The 17,432-nt window shown below is 46.8% G+C and overlaps 1 protein-coding gene across 4 annotated transcripts in view; it reads left to right on the plus strand.

Moving 5' to 3' along the window:
- Positions 1-17,432, plus strand: part of LOC147683803 (cysteinyl leukotriene receptor 2-like) — a 34,802-nt gene that overhangs the window by 14,801 nt on the left and 2,569 nt on the right. The gene's annotated exons all lie outside the window — the stretch shown is intronic.

Genomic DNA, 17,432 nt, shown 5'->3' on the forward strand with positions numbered 1-17,432 from the left:
GGGCTCAAAGGAAACAACGTCTTTTATTTTCAAGTATGCTGCGGTGGCATTGCAGTGACGCTGATTACTGATGCGCTTCAAGGAGACCCATTCCCAATATAGTTTTTTTAGGGACTCCTTAGGGGGGGGCTGAGTGATTGGACCAGCAGGACCCCAAGCCTATGTCCCCTAGCAAATGTTTGATGTCCCTAAGCCATTTGATCTTCTGCCAGCCATCCGAGCTAGGCCATACAACACCCTCCAGAGTTCCTCCCTAGGAACCAGGTCAAAGGCAGTCTTCAGATCTATGAAGGCCAAGTAGAGACTGCCTTTGCCTAGCTCCACCACCTTCCAGTACAATAACAAAAGCCTGAACACCTGTTCAATCGTCCCGGTTCCTGAGCGAAACCCCGCTTGCATATCAGACAGTATCTGGTTATCATCCACCCATTGTAAAATCCTCCCCAAAATTGCTTTCCCCGCCAGTTTCTGGCTCGAGTCTATTAGGCTTATGGGCCTGTAATTCCCAGGTAAGTCCCGGCATCCCTTTTTAAAAATAGGGACTACCTCTGCCCCTTTCCAGGAATCAGGCACAGGTCCTCCCTCGATGATGGCATTAAGAAGGGCCGAGATCAATGCCCCCCATTCTTTTGGGTAGGCTCGAAGGACGTCTCCCGGCAGCCCGTCCGGGCCAGCAGCTTTTAATGGCACCAGAGTTTTAATCAGGTTTGTGACTTCCCGTTCAGTAAACAAGGCCAAATCTCTATCCAGGATGTATGATGGAAGGATGAAGGGGACGTTAAGTGGACCTTCAATGGCGGAATAGAGTGACTGGAAGTGGGTAAACCATGACTGGGCAGAGATGCTGCAGGTCCTCAGTGTGTCATCGGGGCGATTCCTGCTTCCCACCAAATCCCAAAAGCCTTTAGCGTCTTTCCCTTGACTGCCAGTCAAAAGGTCCTGCCAGTATCTGTCCTCCCATTCCTTTTTAGCATTTTTTTGGCAGAGGGAATATTGCCTTCTTGCCTCCCTAGTCCTGGTGTGTATTTTGGACTTAACTGCTTCAACAAGGAGTGTCTTCGCCTCCCTACACTTCCGGTTGAACCAACCCTGTCTAGCCCATGGACGGGGATTCCTCCTGTTGGCACTAGCTGGGACAAAAAAGAGGTCACTAATGGCCTGTGTTAGGGTACTGAACCTAGCAGTCACCTCCACCAGTCCGTCCTCGTAGGAGACAGGGTTGTCTAGGGCTGTGGTAAGTAGCTGCCTTATGGCAGAAGTTTTCTCCACTGAGAGCGACAGCTTCGCCCACTTTAACCGTCGTCCACAGTTGGAGACTGATGACATGTCCGGGGCGAGATTACGAGCGGTTCCGTTCCCAGTGCCAGTTAGCCACCTATGGGACAGGGTAAGCGAGAGGAGATTGTGGTCACTCTCGACGGAAGGTATAATCACCATGTCCTTTACAATTCTGCACAGGTTTACGTCAAGAAGAAAATAATCAATTCTTGACGTGTGGCCAGGCCTGTTGTAAGTATGGGCTCCTGCTTTATCAGAACCAGTCCTGCCATTAGCGTCCCTCAGACCAAACTCCATTGTTAGGGAGTTAATCTGAAGGACCACTTCTGTCCATTTTTTGATTGGGCTAAGTTCTAAAGCTGGTATCCCCCACCTATTGTCATTTTCCTCTTGGTCTTGTACAATTTCGGGGCCAAGGGGCTCAATGGTACAATTAAAATCACCCGCAACCAGAGTACAATGCTTGTGTGGAGACGATCGTAGTAGGGCTTCCAGGCAGGCTATAACTGGGGATACTCTACCCCCCTTCGTACCTCGGGCCTAGATGTTAAAGATGTTTAAAATGACACGACCCTTGGGATTTTTCAGAGAGATATTAAGGAGGTCCGGGCATTTGGTATCCCGCTCCACCACCCTGCAATTAAGTGCAGAAGCCACCCAGATGAGGAGGCCACCCAATGGGCGACCCCTACCAGTTTCTGAGTGGACAGCTGGTAAGTGGTGGGTAGAGTATCCTGCCTTGTGTAGGGGCTCCTTGCTCCAAGTTTCCTGGAACAAGCATATGGAGTATTGCTCCACAAGTGAGTTCCAGTCAGGCAGTGCCAGCTTTCTTTCGAGCCCTGCTGCGTTCCAGCTGAGAACCCTGATAAGTGGGTCCGCCACAGCCGCAACGCTACGGGTCTCGATAGGAGCGGATAAGTCCCCAGCACCCACAGTAGGACAACCAGCTGTAGGGTCAAGTGGCACCCACTCTTCCCTTAGTTCCTCTATCGTCTCCACCATAGCCTGTTCATCGGGAATGGTCAGAGGGGTGTTATTTTTGTCAGAAGGATGGGACTGGACACCGGGACTCCGAATCACCAGGGCCTCCTCAGTGGCGTCACAGAGTCAGCAGCCACAGATGCCCCAGTTCGGTGATGGTAAGACTGTATGCGACTGCGCCACAGTTGTCACTGGGTAGGGTGGGCCATAGGCGTTATTTTGGGGAGGGAGCCCGGGATGGATGATGGGGTAAACGAGGCCGACCGCGGGTAGAAGAATGATAGATCAACTACATCAACTCCAGGGCCGGCCGCGGCTCGCCCTAGGCAACATATTGAGTGGGCAGCTCTTATGTCTTGGAAGTTGACCACCACACAGTCGCCCTCAAAGTGGTATAAATTCACAGTGGCATTTAAAAATAATTATGTTCCTCTTTCTCATCTGTTTGGAACTATGGTAACATTATTTCATTCACTGCCATTTTTACTAAAATAATTCTGGTATCTATGTATTTAGTATATTTCTCTTGGCACTACAATATATGCACACAGCAGTATACAAGTTTCCATACAACGTACATTGTTAATTGTAGATGACTCTGCTAATTGTCTGCTGTTCAAGAGTACAGTTTGTTCCATTATTGTATTCTTTCAGGCCATTTTATATGTTATCTTGACACAACTAGCTAACTGTAGTAATCTAAACAACTCCCTCCTCTTTAGCTGTGAAGTTTCTCCAATATACTTGCTAGTGTCCTCATTTCGTTCAGCTCGGCTCAAAGCAGTTTATGAAAATTACAAATGTTATCTATGGTTAATATTTAGTATAATAAATGACAGCAACAATTCAGGCTCTATTCTCATGAACAACTGACTACGGTATGCATTCAAAACAGTATCATCCTTGTACAGAGTTCAAAATTGAAATTCACCATAGTCTTAGTTAAGGGGGATTTGTGGTGGGTGTACATCGTCCTTGCTTTGTGATTTCAGGGCTTCCAGCCTTATATCCCTGTGTTGAGCTGTAAGTAATTGGGTTATCAGTTGAGAGAGGTGAGAGCCCCACTCAAAATCCTTGTCAGGGTGAACGACAAAAGTCACTAAATAAAGACATGCTTAACTCTCTGGTGACATGGCACAAACGCATTCGGGTTTAACTCAGAGGTAGTGTAAAGTATTCATGTAGCACTCAAAAATAATGAAGTGAAACATAACATAGGAGAAATCTCAAACTAATTTAGAAAAACAGAGGGAATTGTAATAAATACAATGACATTGAAATGACAAGCATCCAATAAGTAGAACCGATGTTATGATTTTTTAAAGTTCCAGGTAAATAGCCCCAAAAAGCACAAAGTGCCACTTGTGGTGATCTGGTCGCAGTGGACCAAGGTCAAGTCACAAGCTCAGGCCAGCAGCAATGGGTGTGGGTCAGATGCAGGATCAAATTTGTCCAGGTGAAGAGTTTATCCTCTCTTAGTCCATGCCCATGCAAGTAACTTCCCATTGGTGGGGGTTAGGAGAAGATCGTTGTCAGCACAAGAAGAAAGTCATTGTTGGCGCTTTGCGATGATGGGAGACATTGGCGGTCACTGGTCGCTGTCAGAACTTCATGTTGTCATATGTGCGATCATTGCTGATGAATGGAGCCCTCTTGCAGTTGCAAAGATCCACAAACTTCTGGATTTTCCCTTGGAATTCAGTTTTGAGGCAGGAGGACAAGATTCTGATGCCAGCCAAGGGGCAAGGACCTGGGGAGTAACTCTTAGGGTTCTGGACTACTCCAAAGCTGGTCCTGTTAATTTCTTCCCCTTACCCTGGATTTGGTTCCATACTGTCTAGTGTGGCAAGGCCAGAACTTGTCTCAGTTTCCTTCATGTGTGCTGCCAGGCATGGTCCTTTGAAGTGTAACCAAGGCAGGACAAAACTCCTCCGTTGCCAGTTTGTCAGGAAGTCCCACTCCCTTTACACCCTGTCCCCTTTTGTCCTCTTGTCCAGAAGGAATACCCAACTCACCACAGGAGAGGCTTGTGTCTCTGGACTCTGGCAGAAAGGCACATTTGTTTTAGTCACGAAAATACCAACATTTTAAAAGTGGCATTTTCAGAACTGTAACTTAAAATCCAAGGTTACCATTAAAGAACATATTAAATTACAATTTAAATAGGTGGATGAAGTATTTCTCTATCTGTTCCTAAGCTGAAATACTGACTTATTAAGGGTCTTAGGGTAATTCAGTGTTAGCCTATGGGAGAGGTAGCCTTTAGGGGAGTGTATAAAAATCAATCCAACAAAAATGAGTTCAGCGAAAAATAGAGGAGAGAAGGCAAAAAGGTTTGGGGGAATTCCGTGCCAAAAATGTCTAGTCTAATGAGTAATACATTTTTTTCTGACTCCAGCATGTTCTTCTCTATGTAAATGCTGTCTTCCGGCTTCAATGAGAAACAGTATAGGGTTGTGCCCTTAATCAGTAAGGCTAGGCTCTCTATAACAACTAACAACACCAATAGTGCCAATACTAATGTCAATTCATGTGTTCATTCGTATGCCAAGATCACCCAACTTAAAACACGCCAGAGAACGTGTTTGCATACATGTCACATCAGGCCCCTCCCCCTCCCTTCACCACAGTGCAAACGCGCCCTGTGGCACCTTTTAAGTTGGGGGATTAAAGCCCCTTCAATCTGGAGGGTCCCTGGGGGCCAACGAGCCCCCCAGGAACCTCCAATAAGCGCCACAGGACTGCGTTGCAGAGAGGTGGTCCGAGGCCATGCCCATTTTACACCTCTCTGCAACGCAGTTCTGCGGTGCTTACTGGAGGTACCTGGTGGACTAGTTGAACCCCAGGGACCCTCAGCATTTAAAGGGATTTAATCCCCCAATTTAAAAGGAGCCACATGGCACGTTTACACAGTGGTGAAGGCACGGGGTGGGCCTGATATGACAAGTGTGCAAATGCGCTCCGTGGTGTGTTGTAAGTTGGGGGATTAAATCCTCTTGAATCCTAAGGGTCCTTTGGGTCCAACTAGCCCACCTGGTTCCTCCAGTAAGCACTGCACGTTGCAGAGAGGTGTAACAAGGGGCGTGGCCTTGTACCACCTTTCTGCAACGCAGCTCCCTGGCGCTTACTGGAGGTACTTGGTGGGCTAGTTGGCCCCCAGGGACCCTCAGGGTTCAAGGGGAATTAATCCCCCAAATTAAAAGCCACCAGGGGGCAAGTTTGCACAGTGGTGAAGGGAGGGGGCGGGCCTGATGTGACATGTGTGTACTTATCCAATCACTCCACCAAAACCCAAGCACTTAAAAATTCACCATGCACTCTCCTTGCAGTACTCTAATCATCCAGTCAGTACCCATGCACTCATTCAATGACACATGCACTAACTCATGCACTGCTACAACACCCTGAGCATTACTGATGCAGTCCAGCCATCTCCCTGTCACTGCGTATGCACTCCTCCAATCACCCAGTCAGCACCATGTGCTTATCCAATCACTCCTCCACACCCCAAGAACTTATAAATTCACCATGCAGTCTCCTTGCAGTACTCTAATCATAGAGTCAGTACCCATGTATTCATGCAAGGACCCAGGCACTAACACATGCACTGCTACAATCCCCTGAGCACTACCCATGAAGTCCAGCCATCTCCCTGTCACTGCTTATGCACTCCTCCAATCACCCAGTCAGCACCATGTGCTTACCCAATCACTCCGCCAGAATACAAGCACTTATACATTCACCATGCTCTCTCCTTGTAGTACTCTCATCATCCAGTCAGTACCCATGTACTCATGCAGTGGCCCAGGCACTAACTCATGGCAAACACAGAGGAGGTCATGCTAATCACAGTGGTACCCCAACGCATAGTGTTCCCTGTATTCTAAGTGTCTTTTTAGCATAGCACTGGCTCTAGGCCTGGTTAGTCAGAGTTAGTTACGACCAGTACCCCTCAGCAAAATGTTGGGGGTACAGGAGGACTTTCTGCTCCTCTGTTGGTTCTTTCTGCACACCTCTTTGTGCATTTGTCTTGCTTCTTTCTGCGCTTTTCTTCCTCTTTCTTCACATGTCCTACCTTTGTGGGCATAGTTAGAAATTAGCATTAAAATAACCTTAGAAAATCACTAAAAAACCGTAGGTTTCAGGAATGTTATAGTTAGAAATTAGCATTTAAAAAACCTTTGAAATTCACAGAAAAAAACATTGGTTTCAGGGACATTATAGTTAAAAATTAGCATTTTAAAAACCTTTGAAATTCACTAAAAACAACACAGGTTTCAGGGATATTATAGTTATATGGACATTTCACTCCTACAAAACAAAAAAATGTGGAGGTTATAGTTAGTTCAGCTAACTATAACTCGCACCCCCGCAATGCACTGCCGATGACGTCACATATTACATCATTCATGGCATGGTTAGTGACATCACTGATGACATCTCAAATGACATCACTGATGACTGTTTTCTCTGTTGCAAAGTTGCCATTTTCTCTCCCTTTCCCGCCCCTGCTGTTCCCGTGGCCCCTCCCTCCACGTGTTACCGCTCCTGCCTCCCAGATGCTCTCCAACCCCGACCCCTACTTAATGGTAAAGGGTGGTCCCAGTATTTTTACATCCAAACGTGTAAAACAAACATATATTGTCATACAAAACATTCAAAAGAAATAGTCGCAACTGTGTTATTTAATCACACTGAACACAGGTTATAATCCGAAAGTCATTTTAACACTAATGGAGCCAAAACGTCGACATTACTTGATTGCCAGTATCATCAACAGTACCTGCTCTACTGTGATTTGTTGTTATACATGGCTTTGCAATGTATTGTATGAATCGTTGTAATTTGTTCGCTCTTGCTTTTTGTTGTTAAATGTCATGCCATTTTGAGTAGTAAAAGTGTACCACGCACTATTTGTAAACCTCACATACCTCACCATTGTCACTGGTCACTCACTTCCTCCCATCCCTTGCATCACCCCCAGCCGGGCACTCGAACATTTTGTAAAAATTACTTTCTGATTATAACCTGTGTTCAGTGTGATTAAATAATACTGTTGCAACTATTTCTTTTGAATGTTTTGTATATATGTTTGTTTTACACGTTTGGATGTAAAAATACTGGGACCACCCTTTATTATACTACCTTACACCCAGGTCCCAGTGATTTTGGGTTAGCCCGTTATCTTAACGAACCATACTTAATGGTGGCCGCTGCATGACAGGGTGAGCAAGACCTCTGACCTCTTGGTCAGAGAAACTGCTCTTCCCTCGTGCAGCTCCATCGTAGTGCCTCTGCCTCCTGTGCCTTCTAGTCTCCAAGTAAGGTGTTCGAGGCTCTCCACCTCCTGCAGGCTCTTGCCTGCACCTCATCCCTGGAGGTTGAGTGAAAGAGAAATACTCTTTGCCAGCCGTTCTGTTTATTTTCCCTGCTTTTGTCTGCCTGTGCCTTGTTGACTATTTGTGCAGTTTGTGCCTTTTTGTCTCTTTGTGCCTCGTTGTCTCTTTGTACCTTGTTCTCTCTTTGTGCCTTGTTGTCTTTTTGTGCGTCTTTGCCTCTGTGCCTTTTTTGCCTGTTTTGTCTGTATCCCAGTTGCCATTTTCACTCCCTTTCCCACCGCTGCTGACCCCATGCCCCCTCCCCTGCGTGTCCCCATTGCCGCCTCTCAGCTGCTCTCCCTTCCCCCGACCCCTACTTAAGGGCAGCCGCTAAAAGCAAGCCCGTCTGCACCCGTACACAACCCGACCGCAACCAGAGCCAAGGACCCCCCACCGCTATGACTAAGCAACCCACCACGCACTCAACCTCAGAAGAAATAACAACTGCCAGCGGCTGACTCTGAACACCACCTTCCCTGTTCACCTGGTATCGTAGCGCTTTACTGCTCATTGCTGCAAATACCTAATTGTGCTCTGCTCTCATTGATTGTAATTTTAGTAGTGCCTGATTAATAGCGTAGCGCTATATTGCATAGCCCACATTGCGTGTATTATCATTTGTGCCTGTTTGATCTGGTAGCGCTATATTGCAAAGTTTGCTTTGCTTGTTAATATAATTTGTGACTGATTGTGCCGGTGCCTCTGCCCACATCATAGCGATATTCCTGCTTGTGCCCCAATCTCGTCCTGTTTCGCTTTTGTTTTGCTGCCATTTTGTTGTTGTGCCTCCGAGCCCGTCTCTCCACCCCGCTCCCGCCTCCCAGCTGCCCCTCCCTCGCTCCGCCCCCCCACTATCCACTTATGTCAGAGCAGCTTACGCGCAGCATTCACGCGCAGCGAACGCGCCCCATGCGCGCCAAAGGTGCTCCAAAGGTGCGCCTAAGGTAAGCCCGTCTACGCCCGTCTGCGCCTGGACCGCGCCCAGCGCCAGACCCCCTGGTCCCCGCAAATTCCACTCCACCCGCATAACGTACGACACCGCTACCCTCTCAGCACTCAACTCCGGCCATCTCCCAGACTGCTACCAAGCCGCCCCAGGACACACCCATGGACCCTTCACCTGCCACTCCTGCAAGTTCGACTGCATCAGGACCCACACCAAATCCATAAACTCCAAACAGAGCTCCGACACTAACCACCTGAAGTGTATCCTGCTCAATGCCCGCTCGGTTCACAAACACGCAACTGAACTATGGAACCTACTAGACACCACATCGCCGGACGTCGCCTTTCTTACAGAAACCTGGATGAACGCCTCATCAGCGCCCGACATCGCCATAGCCCTCCCGGACGGCTACAAGATCATCCGAAAGGACCGCATCAACCAAACAGGAGGAGGCATCGCCATCGTCCATAAGAACACCATCCGCATCACGACCACTTCCGACGATAACCTCGCAGCCGCCGAACACCTTCACTTCCAGATCCACACCGACCCTAAGACCACACTCAGAGGTACCCTCATTTACAGACCCCCAGGACCCCGCACACAATTCAGCGAAGACATTACTGACTTCATCAGCCCACACGCCCTCCCCTCCGAGAACTACATTCTACTGGGAGACCTCAACTTCCACCTGGAAAAGAACAACAACAGCAACACCACCACCCTTCTGGACAACCTCGCCAATCTCGGACTCAAACAACTTGTAGACACCCCCAGCCACTACGCCGGGCACACGCTCGACCCAATCTTCTCCTCCAGCAAGCACATCTCGTTCAATCACACCACAGGACTCCATTGGACGGAACACAGCTGCGTTCACTTCAACTACAAAAAGACCACGACCCACAACCACCCACAACCAATCCCCCGCAGAAACTGGAACAAAATTACCACCGACCAGCTCTTCACATCGCTTTACCAAAACCCTCCTGCCAAATCATTGGACCCAAATCAAGCAGCCATCAATCTCACACAATGGATCACCCACAGCGCTAACGATTTAGCACCCTTGAAAAACCATCAAATCAAGCAAGGTAGCAAAAAAGCCCCCTCCCTGGTTCAATGACGACCTTAAGAAATCCAAGAAGATCTGTCGCACTCTCGAGAAAGCCTGGCGAAAAAACCCAACCACTGACAACTTCACCACTTTCAAGAACGCCACCCGCAAACACCACCAGCTGATCCGATCCACCAAGAAATCAGCATTCAAGGATCGACTCGACAACAACGCCCACAACAGCAAGGAACTTTTCAACATCGTCAAAGAGTTTACTAACCCCACCGCCGGCACCAAAGACATCACTCCCTCTCAAGACCTCTGCGACTCTCTAGCCTAGTTCTTCCACAACAAAATCGCTGACATACATAACAGCTTTGGCGACCAGTCCACCCCACCCACCTCTGAACCAAAACCCCCCTCCAACAACCTTTGCACCTGGAACCCAATCACCACTGAAGACACCATCCGCTTGATGAACTCCATCCACTCCGGATCGCCAACCGACCCATGTCCCCACCACATTTTCAACAAAGCAGACTCCATTATCGCACCCCATCTCCGAGATGTCATCAACTGCTCCCTCAACTCCGCTACCTTCCCGGAAAGCTGGAAACATGCCGAACTCAGCGCCCTCCTGAAGAAACCCACAGCAGACCCCCCGAACTTAAGAACTACCGCCCCAATTCGCTCCTCCCATTCCCTGCCAAAGTCATTGAGAAAACCGTCAACAGTCAGCTCGCCGCCTTCCTCGAATCCAATGGCTCCCTTGACCCATCACAGTCCGGCTTCCAAGCCAAACACAGTACTGAGACCGCCCTCATCGCAGCAACAGACGACATTCGAACTCTACTGGACAACGGAGAAACAGCTGCCCTCATCCTACTGGACCTCTCCGCAGCCTTCGACACAGTCTGTCATAGCACCCTTATACAACGCCTAAGCAACGTCGGAATACAAGGAAAAGCATTGAACTGGATCATCTCGTTCCTCACCGGATGAACCCAGAGAGTCCGCCTCCCCCCTTTCAAATCGGAGGCCACTGAAGTCATCTGCGGCGTACACAAGGATCATCACTCAGTCCCACCCTCTTCAACGTATACATGAGTCCCCTCGCACCCATCGTGCGCCAACACAACCTCAACATCATCTCCTACGCAGACGACACCCAGCTGATCCTCTCCCTCACCAAAGACCACCCTTTACGCCGGAACCACAGCCAAATTACAGAAAAAACTCCAACGCATCCAGAAAGCCTCAGCCAAACTCATCCTAGACATCCCCCGCCAAGCTCACATTTCCGGTCACCTGAGAGACCTCCACTGGCTCCCCGTCAACAAGAGAATAACTTTCCGTCTCCTCACCCCCGCACACAAAGCCATCTACGACCTAGGACCCAAATACCTCAACACGCGCCTGACCTTTTACACCCCCACCCGCCAAGTACGATAGTTCAATCAAGCCCTCGCCGTGATTCCACGCATCCAAAGATCCCCCATGGATTTTAACTTGAACTTGAACTTAACATTGCTGCTGCACCTTCACCCACCTTTGGACCCCGACAGCAATCTGCCAACCAATCAGACGCCAGTACACCCAACCCCCTGCACTGCAGCATCCTCAACATTTGCTCCCTACACAGACACGCAGTAGAAATTTGGGACCTCCTCAACACCCTCGCGCCTGACGTCGCCTTCCTCACTGAGACCTGGACCAACGCCAGCTCTGCACCCGACTTCGCAACGACATCCCCCGATGGGTACAAGATCCAGAGGAAAGACTTGTCCAACCACCCTGGAGGTGGCCTTGACATCATACACAAAAGCTCCCTCTGACTCACAACCACCATCTCGAATGACCCCTTGCCCCCCATGGAACACATCCATTTCCAGATTCAGATCAACCCCAGAATGACCCTACATGGAACTCTCGCCTACAGACCTCCCAGACCCTGTGCCCCGTTCACTCACACTAAGGGTGGGAGGCTAACTCCGCTCCGCTGGCGGAATTTGTAGATTTTTACCCACTCCGCGCTCCGCTTTGAGCATGAAGTTTGAGTAAAACTCTGTCAATTCCGCGTACCATAGTTTACCGGCGCCACCGTCGGCTGGGACACTACATCGCAGGTCAAAGATCTACATCGCGGCCCTGTTTGCACGTGTTCAGAGCTTCGCGGAATTCCACTGAGTTTTTATTGAACTCTGCGGAATTCCACCTAGCAGAACCCTGCGAACTCCGCCCAGGATTAACTAACACCATTGCAGCCCTCATTGCACCCCACGTCCTAGCCTTCACAGACTACGCACTGCTCGGATACCTGAATTTCCACTTCGACAACCTCAGCAACCCTGACTTCACCGCCCTCCTGGACAACCTAGCCAACATCGGACTGAAGCAGCTCATCACCACCCCCACCCACAAGGCAGGACACACCCTCAACGCCATCTGTGCAGAAGGTAACAACATTTGCTTCAGTCACACAACTCAGCCCCTCTGGACAGACCACCACTTTGTCTACTTTGTCCACTTCTCCTTCTTGAAGCCCACTGCGCACAAGCCTACACCATGCTCCCGCACAGAAACTGGGGCAATATCACCAAAGAGCACCTCAACCCCACCCTCAGCCTCACTCCTCCACCCACCATGACCAAAGCCAACTCCGCAGCCAACAAACTCCACATATGGATCGCCGACTGCACCAACACACTTGCCCCCTCCAGAATTCCGACAGACAATGCACCACGAAAGTCAACTGGTTCACCATGGACCTCTGAGAATCCAAGCGCAAATGCTGACGACTCGAGAAAGCGTTGAGGAACAGCAAAACCTCAGAAGCAGGCATGCCTGCATAACTGACCTGACAGAGAATCACCTACTCATCAGATCCACAAAGAGGAACTTCATCTAGGACAGAATTCTCTCCAAATCCCGCAACTCCAAAGAACTCTTCAGCATCATAAAAGAATTCACCAAACCCACTCAGTGAAGCCTCTGACGTCCCCTCTCCCAGGACCTCTGCAACAACTTGGCTCCTTCTTACATCACATGAGCAGGACTCTCCACCACAACTTCGATGAACAGAACCAAGGCACCAACCCAACAACGGCCACCAGCAATGCCACCCAGCAGACAATTACTGCCTGGACCCCCATCACCACAGAAGACACCACAAAGACCAATTAGGAACATATACTCCTGAACTCCCATCGACCCCTCCTTGAAGAACATCTTCCACAAGGCTGCCTCTGCTATAGCACCTGAACTATAATGTACAATCAACTGTACCCTTGAAACAGGCACATTGGCCCATGACTGGAAATGCAAAGAAGTCAAACCCCTTCCCTAAGAAATCCTCAGCAGACCCAAAGGACCTCACGAACTACAGACCCATCTCTCTCCTCTCCTTCGCCACCAAAGTCACTGAGAAGATCGTCAACAACCATCTCACAAAATTCATAGAATCTAACTCGATCCTCAACACTTCGCAATCCGGATTCTGCTGCAACCACAGCACTGAGAACACCCTCCTTGCTGCTACGGACAACATACGCACTGTCCTCAACCATGGTCACAATTAAGACCTCATTCTACTAGACCCCTCTGCAGCCTTCGACATCTTCTCCCACCGCACACTAGTCAGACTCCAAGACTTCGGCATACAGGGAACTGCCCTAGAATGGATCCGCTCTTTCCTTGCTGGCCAAACTCAAAGAATCAGACTCCTGCCCTTCCTCTCCAAACCTACAGAGCTCAGATGTGGAGTACCCCAAGGATCCTCCATCAGCCCCACCCTCTTCAACATCTACATAGGCCCACTTGCAAACATCTTCAGAAAACACAGACTCAGCATAGTATCCTACGCCGATGACACCCATCTCATCCTTTCCCTCACGAAGGAACCGGTATCACCAGACACAGTTTCCAGGAAGGAATAAAGGGCATTGCATCCTAGATGAGCAGAAGCTGCCTGAAGCTCAACTTTGAGAAAACAGAAGTCCTCATTCTCGGATCCACCCCTCAGCGTGAGATGACACCTGGTGTCCCTCGGCAGCCCACCCACACCCATGGACCACTCCCACATTCTCGGCATCATACTCGACATCTCCCTCACCATGAGCTGACAGATCAGCGCTGTATCCTCCACATACTTCAACACCCTCCGCATACTCCGCAAGATCTTCAAATGGAATCAACAAATCTCTACTCCACAAAGTCAAGACCGTCCAGAATGCCGCAGCCAGATTCTTCCTCAGCATCCCACATGACCACACCCCCCAGCACCTATGAGACCTCCACTGCTACCCATCGAAAAAAAAGAGACTTTCAAGCTGCTCACGCACGCCTACAACGCCCTCCACAACACCGAACCTCAATACCTCAACAAAAGAATCCCCTTGTACGCCCCCGAGCGAAACCTCCGCTCTGCCGACCTTGCACTTGCCGAAATCCCCCGCATCCGCAGTGTCAGAATGGGAGGAAGATCCTTTTCCTACATCACAGCCAAGACCTGGAACAAACTCCCCCTCAGTATCAGACAAACCCCCACACTGCAAGTATTTAGGAAGAACCTCAAGAACTGGGTCTTCGGTAGAGCCGGAGCTGCCCGAATCCCCCCTCCTCCCAGCACCTTGGGACCCTCTTAGGTGAGTAGTCTGCTTCGAAATTCCCTGATTGATTGATTTATTGATTGCTGGCCTCTCCCTAAAAACGAAGACAGAGGTGGTTGTTGATTCCTATCCTGTTGGTTCCTACCTTGTTGATTATAATTTGAACTCCCTTCTCCCGTATCGGAATCCCCAGTAGAGGAAGATGAGGTGTGTAAAAAGGAAATTAATTTTCATCTTGAACTGGCTTGATAGTCTGGTAAATATTTTTTTGAGTCTGGTCTAGAGTAAAATTCCGTCCAGAGGTAGGGATATCTCCTAGTTAAAGTTTTTTTTGTCCTTCTTGCATTTGAAACTTTTTTGATTTAATGTAAAGTCTTTAAACTCCGCTCTTTCCTTTTCAAATTTTGTCATTAGAGATTTAGCATCCATTATTGTTTGTTTATCTTTAATCTCTTGTTCTGATGTAGAAATTTCTGATTGATGTAGTTGGGATAATCGTTAGGCTGTTTCAATGGTTAACACCATTAGGTCTCTACTACATTTTGTACCGATACAGCTGTAACCTTTTTTGTATACTGGGTCCTCAGTAAAAATAATCCGTATATTCTGGATCTTTTATCCAAATGGTATGGTACCTGTTTTTAAATGTTCCAGTAAAAAATGGCCATGCAGTTCAGTCCTGAATGCTTCTTTTTTAATCTGATTAACTTCTCACATTCATTCTGTTGTTTTGCATTGGAACTTTAAAAAAATGGGGAAAAGAGTGATGGTGTGTTTATTAGTCTTTGGACATGGTCCTCTGTATACGAGAAAGCAACTTATTCTGTCATATTTTAGAATCAACACCAGACAATGTAGGAACACCCTCAGCTGCCCTACGTTGGGCGAAATAACAAAAATAACTTGCTAATCAAATTCATCAAAACCCAACAACCTCACGGGTGTGCATCTGCATGAAAATTAGAAACTGTATAGGGTGGGCCCTTAATCAGTAAGGCTTGGCCCTCTATAAAAACTAACAACACCAGAAGTGCCAGTAATGATGTCAATGCATGCATTGATTCCACTGAATTCAAGCCAATGAATAGCAATTGAGTGCCAACTAGTAGAAGATGGAGTGTCATCATTTTTCTGTTTCAAAAAAATCGTTATTTAAAATGCATTGCTGAACAAATGTAATGATTGACTTGAATAGTTTACAATATTGAAACCAAGATGGTCTTATTAATCTTCTTTAACGGTCCATGTAGTATGATCTCTCTGTGAACCCCTTTACGTATACTATCTATCATCCTATCCTCCATTAATAATTATTTCCATTTGTACAATTGTTCATGCTGTGGTTCGACTACGAGAACTGTTGTGCTAGGATCCAAGGAGAAGAGTAATTGTAATTTAATAAGTAAGATATATTTCTGATTTTAAAAAAATGCTTTCAACCATAATCCTGTAACTGCAATGAACTGAATAATAAAAGATATAAAGATATTAATGTCTGCATTTCCTATTCTCTAACTTATTTCACAGCATTTTTACATTGCTGGATATACATCATTGTATCTGCATTTTTTTAATGCTCTATTGCTTCTTTTTATCTTCTTCAAACAATGGTAGCCTTTTTTGCTATGTTGATAGCTTTGACAATAGAGTTTAATGTAAACTAATCCTAATTAAATAAAATGAATAATGACTCCATTGCTATGTGAGCTTATTTTATCTCCCCTCCCCAATGCCCCCCCCTCCACTTTAAAAATGGCAGGAATTTTTATTTTTTAAATACTTTGAAATGTTTCCTGTGTATTTCCGAATCTATAATTTAAAAAGCTCCTTAAAATATTCATATCTGTAAGACATGTATTCGTATAAAATGTATCCTTGCCACAAGCGAATGTTTTAGTTTCGTTCATACAACAAAATTACACAACAATTGGTCTATGGAAAACATTCAGGGTTGGAGCATAGTTTAAGCCTTGATATCTTATGTATTTTCACAGCTAAATCTGAGTGCCTGCTTTAAGGGGTGAACATTTACATACAATGGCAGTCATTAAATTGTGTCTTCATTCACTTGACAACCTTAAATATGCTAGCTCCTCCATGATTTCAAACAGGAAAAACTTTCAATGTTGAAGCGTAATGTTATCTTGAGATATCCTGTCATATCACACCAAAAATTCAAATATCTGTGTCTATGGAGTGAAAATGTGCATGCAAAGTCAATATTTCAGTTTCTCAGTTCCGATAAATTCACAGAGAGCCAGTATTACTACCAAAGACCAAGTAGTCTACTGTCAACGTTCAGCTTTATTTGTATACTTTGCTAATTGAGTGTACTACTTCATAACCAAACTCCCTTTTTACTGATGGTGCTAAAGGCGCCATGTCAAAGGTAAGTACAAGTAATGCGAATTTTCACTGTTAGGTGACCACCTAGCTCTATAAAGATTGTTCATATCATATTGCCTCTAAGTTTTCTGTACGGTAAATGTCGAGACCAAGCCCACATACATATTTCTAAATGCGATGAAATGGAGTTTCTTACACCAAAATATATTAACCCCCACTTCTAAAGTTTGCCCATGATGTTGCACAGTATTCAAAGGTACTAGCAGTCATGTCATGGCCCAGCAACATTTAGTTCTATTTTGCAGGAAAGATATATGGAAGAAACATTTCTAATGCCATAGCCAGGTGTATCTCAGAATGTTTCTGCCAAGTCTGTTTAATGGTGTCTGCCTGTAAGTTCCAAAAACTGTCAGATCTTTATGCCTTCTCTGAATGTTTGTCCTTTGCAATTGCATTACTGCTGAACTGGAGAAGGTGCTATTATTAAATGTGGATTTATATCATTTGTATGTGTGATAGAAAATATTCTTTAACTCTGCACTTTGCATACACCATAGTCCTGCTCAACAACACACCAGCTATTACAGTACTGGGACTTACATTTTTGGTCATACATCTAGTGCGGAATATAGAATCAAACAAAACATGTTTTGATTGGGGGAGCAATGAGAATTTGGTATATTTTTTTTGTTACAGGTATTTTCATGTTATGCAGATGATAGAAACTCTGAATAAGGAAAGTTCCCTGGGTGACAACGCCTGCCTTCCCTTTAATATGTGGTTTTGTCCTCTGTCAGTGAAAGGTGAATTAAACATGCTGTCTCTTTCACTGTAGGTCT

The sequence above is a fragment of the Lissotriton vulgaris genome, chromosome 11, assembly GCF_964263255.1.
Source record: "Lissotriton vulgaris chromosome 11, aLisVul1.2, whole genome shotgun sequence".
NCBI classification, from domain to species: domain Eukaryota; kingdom Metazoa; phylum Chordata; class Amphibia; order Caudata; family Salamandridae; genus Lissotriton; species Lissotriton vulgaris.